Source organism: Equus caballus, unplaced genomic scaffold (genome assembly GCF_041296265.1).
Source record: "Equus caballus isolate H_3958 breed thoroughbred unplaced genomic scaffold, TB-T2T haplotype2-0000769, whole genome shotgun sequence".
Lineage (NCBI taxonomy): Eukaryota > Metazoa > Chordata > Mammalia > Perissodactyla > Equidae > Equus > Equus caballus.
The window spans coordinates 75,513-80,596 of record NW_027221988.1 but is presented as its reverse complement, the minus strand read 5'-3'; positions in this window follow the sequence as shown (position 1 = coordinate 80,596).

Sequence of the window (5,084 nt, the reverse complement as noted above, 5' to 3'; positions counted from 1 at the left end):
AGGACAGTATCATCTCCGCCGGCTGTTGCAGTTTTCTCAGGCCTGGAGCTGGAGGGACACAGGCATGGGGAGGTGGGGACTCCAGGCAGGGGCGCTGAAACGCCTCCCTGAGGGAGGGGACAGAGACAGCAGGAAGACTGACGGGCAGCTTGGAACAGCCTTGGTGCTGGGGGAGGGTTGTAAGTGAATAGGACAGCCAAGGTCCCTGAACACAGAGGACGTAGCACCTCCAAATGTTGGTGTCGGTGCTCAACTCTGAAAGGACGTTCATGATACGGCAACGCACACCCTAACAACAAAGCATGCGGCAGCGAGCGGAGGAGGACTCTGGGCACAGGACCAGGTGAAGCAAGGCAACATCAAGTTGCTTAAATTGCAGCTCTGCCACTCACTTTCTGCATGCCTCTGGGTAAGTCTCCCAACCCCTCTGGCTCCTTTTCTTCATCTGTCCAGTGAGGTGAGAGTTCAGACCTCACAGCACTTAGCACTAGTAACTGTTCGATGAAAAGCGGCCATTTTCCTTAGGTATTAATAGGGCCCGCATTCTTGGTGTCAATGGACCTGGCAGGGAGAGAGACTGAGCCTTTTGAAGGCAACACTTAGGGCAAGCAGCCGTCCTGGGATGGAGGCGGCGATTGGGCTGTGTGGGATCTCAGAGCCAGAAACATCTCAGGGCCAGTGGAAAGGGAAGACACGCTGCATCACGGCTGCAGGACAATGGCGAGGACCTTTGGAGCTGGGTCGTTTCATCCTCAGACAAACGGGTTCACGACTGGGAGGTTCACACGAGGGCTGAGGCCACCCAAGTGCTCCTGCGGGGGTTCCCACGTGCTGGGGTCCTTCTCACAGTTGGGTGTAAGAAAGGGTGCGAGTCCTTTACCGCTTGTTGTCTACATGTCGGGACCTTTGCTAAGCACTTTTCATTTTCATCCTCACACAAATTCCTCTCCCCAGTGAGAAGCAGAGTCTACTTCCCCATCTCTTGAATCTGGGCTCGGCCACATGACAGGCCTTGGCTAATGGATGTTAGTGAATGTGACGGAAGCAGAGGCTTGGGAAGCACGTGTACACTAGGGCTTGCCATTTCTTGCTGCTCCTGGAACTCGGAGCAGCTCAATGAGCCCAAGGTGCCCACTGGGGGATGAGAGAATGTGCGGGAGACCCGAGGTCCGCCAGCCAGCGGCCGACCGCAGGCACATCAGTGAGCCTCAGCTGAGATCAGCTGAGCCAGCCCCGGCAGGAGAACTTCCCAGCAGCATTCAGAACAAAGCACTATCCAGCAGAATGTGGGCTAAATTGGTTCTGCAGAAAAGCAAACTGAGCCCTTCCGATTGACCGATGAGGTGGCCGAGGCACAGAGATGTTTAGCAACTGGTCAGGGACACACAGTCTTGAAGCAGGGAACTAGGATCGGAACACAGGCCTGTCAGACCCCCCAAAAACCATGTGACCACTGTGCTCTACTGCTCAGGAATCCTTCTGGGGGCGCGCAGACATAACTTGGTCTGTAGCACATGTCACATATTTAACATTCTGCTGGAACTAGGCATGTTACACAAATGGTTGAGCTGGTCAGGACGGAGCGGTGAGGAAGTGGAGAGTGTGCATCATGTCTACAGCATGTAGAAAATGTGCAGGGTCTTGACTCACGAAACAAAGAATTCCTGAAGGCGGAATTCAAATTTCAGGACTCCGGTTTATATCCCATGACTCCAGACTCACATGGCAGGATTAAGGGATGGGGAGGCCCAGCCTGGGTCAGGACACAAGCATGAAAAAGACTCATAGACTTGACTTTTTTCTTCTTTTTTTTGAGGAAGATTAACCCTGAGCTAACATGCACTGCCAATCCTCCTTGTGTGCTGAGGAAGATTTGCCCTGAGCTAACATCTGTGCTGATCTTCCTCTATTTTATACGTGGGATGCCTGCCAAAGCGTGGCTTGAGAAGTGGTACATAGGTCCACGCCTGGGAGCTGAGTGGGCCAGTTCACCGGAACCACAGACCGCTGAAGCAGAGTGTGCACACTTAACTGCTACGCCACCGGGCCAGCCCCCATGGACTCAGTTTTAAAAATGAATCTTCAGAGCTGGGGTACGACAGGTTCCACGGCATCAATCAAGCCTCTATATCAGGTTCCTGGAAACTCAGGGGCTCTCAGATCCACACTGGGGCCAGATGAGGAGACAGGGCTAGAGTCAAAGTCATGACTAAGATCCAGAAAGATTTTCTGTCTGTTCAAATAGAACCCACAAATGTGGACACGTACAGACATTGCTACATTCATGCATTCATTCCAGCAAGCAGCATAAAGCGAGTGTCAACTAGGTACTCGGCGCCAAGGTGACAAATGCATAAAGACTGAATACAGCAAATGATAGTAAATTCCATGAAAGAAATACTCAGGGTGATATGGGAAGAGAAAACCTGAGGGCCAGGTGTGTATTCAGAAGTGCTACTTCATAGAAGGTGGTCTGGCAAGGTCTTTCAGAGCAGCTGATGGTTGAGCTGAGATTTGAACGGCAGTGAGGTGCCAGGCATAGCTGCTCTGCAGGAAGAGGCAGGATAAAGGCCTGATAGAGGTTAGGACATTAGTAGAACAGACAAGTGTCTGAAGTGGTTAACGACAGAAAGAAACCGAGAGAAAAGATGAAATGAGACAGCTATGAGGAACAAAGATTGGGAATGTGGAGGTCCTCACACACAGGAGAGACAAGACTGAAATTCTTTTGCTAAACGTTGTTTTCTTTCCTCCTCTTCTTCTTCTCCCCAGTGCCTCCCAGTACATAGCTGTCTATTCTAGTTGCAGATCCTTCTAGTTGCACTATGTGAGACACGGCCTCAGCGTGGCCTGATGAGTGGTGCCAGGTCCGCACCCAGGCTCCAAACGGGTGAAACCCTGGGCCACTAAAGCAAACCACATAAACTCAGCCACTTGGCCACGGGGCCGGCCCCCTAGACTGAAACTCTAGCCCAACGCTCAGCAGCCCTGCTATCTCTTCCCTCCAGGGCAAGGGCACCTGCTGAAACGACAAGTGTTAAGCAACCCCAAAAGGACTACGAAGGACAGAGGCATCTCATGAGGAAACAGTGCACAGCTACTGAGCCTCTCCCCACTCTTCTCAGGACAAGAGCATGTTGATCAATCTTTTAGAAGCATTATCTATTGTTTCAACGTGGGAACCCCCGCAGGAGCACTTGGGTGGCCTCAGCCCTCGTGTGAACCTCCCAGTCGTGAACCCGTTTGTCTGAGGATGAAACGACCCAGCTCCAAAGGTCCTCGCCATTGTCCTGCAGCCGTGATGCAGCGTGTCTTCCCTTTCCACTGGCCCTGAGATGTTTCTGGCTCTGAGATCCCACACAGCCCAATCGCCGCCTCCATCCCAGGACGGCTGCTTGCCCTAAGTGTTGCCTTCAAAAGGCTCAGTCTCTCTCCCTGCCAGGTCCATTGACACCAAGAATGCGGGCCCTATTAATACCTAAGGAAAATGGCCGCTTTTCATCGAACGGTTACTAGTGCTAAGTGCTGTGAGGTCTGAACTCTCACCTCACTGGACAGATGAAGAAAAGGAGCCAGAGGGGTTGGGAGACTTACCCAGAGGCATGCAGAAAGTGAGTGGCAGAGCTGCAATTTAAGCAACTTGATGTTGCCTTGCTTCACCTGGTCCTGTGCCCAGAGTCCTCCTCCGCGCTCGCTGCCGCATGCTTTGTTGTTAGGGTGTGCGTTGCCGTATCATGAACGTCCTTTCAGAGTTGAGCACCGACACCAACATTTGGAGGTGCTACGTCCTCTGTGTTCAGGGACCTTGGCTGTCCTATTCACTTACAACCCTCCCCCAGCACCAAGGCTGTTCCAAGCTGCCCGTCAGTCTTCCTGCTGTCTCTGTCCCCTCCCTCAGGGAGGCGTTTCAGCGCCCCTGCCTGGAGTCCCCACCTCCCCATGCCTGTGTCCCTCCAGCTCCAGGCCTGAGAAAACTGCAACAGCCGGCGGAGATGATACTGTCCTCACTCACCATCCTGACACTGTGGGCCTTAAGCTGGAAAAAGAGGGGCTGTCACGGAAGCTGAGACATGAGACCTGTGGGGGCACTCAGCTGGGCTCCTTCATCCTGGACAGCGACAGCCTCTACGTCGTTGGGGAGCATCTATTTAGTAACCCCATACTGAAGCTAAGGATGGGCCCCAGGAGGATGTGCACTCTCCAGTGTTCCTCAGGAGCCATCCTGTGTGTCTAGTCTTCCAGCTGAGCAACCTCCCTCAAGGCTCAGGGACCCCAAGGCCCTGCACTTTGTGAATCCTTCTCTTCCCTTTGCAGCTCTGCACTCTGGGGCTGTGATTCGTCCCCTTGCCTGAGGCACAGAAGCCTTTCTCCAGTCAGATGAAAGAGAGTATCCCTCTGAAGCCAATGGGCATTCAAGAGTCTGGCTATTCCTCTCTCTCCCTGCCAGCACCTCTAAATACCTCTGGAACCTGAAGAGCACAATTTGCAAACCCATGTTCGAGCAAGGTTAGCGCATTGATCTCACACATAAATTGTAAACTCATGAAAACAGGGACTGGATCTTTGATTTGTCAGCCTTTTAGGAATAAGAGATAGTTGCTCCTAAATCCTAATGTGGAACCGTGTAGACTGGAAGTGTCAGTTGTGGGTGGGGCTGCTGGTCCTCGGGCTGTATTTTGGACATTCGTGCCCCTCTTGCATGCCAATTCTGTCTCCTTTTCTCACAGCAGGTTACACATCGGACCTCAGCCCTCACTCCCCGCGGTGAGTCCTCAGGGCTCTGATGACCGTGTGCTGCAGGCCCCTTAGGGAGAGCGACTGATCTCCTCATCCCAGGGCACCCACGGGAGAAGAAGCCAGAGGACCCGCAATCAGTGGCTCAGGCTGGATAGGAAAGATGCACGCGGTGGCCTCCATGCCCCCCCTCGGAGTCCCCGGTCTCACTCCAGACCATTTCTCCTCAGCTGCTGTGACCTCCATGCTCCTCCCACAGAACCCACTGGTGCCACCGACCCCCCCCCCCCCAGCGCCACAGGTAGGTGACTTCTCTCTCCAGCTCCCTCTAGGAAGTCAAGCTATTTGGC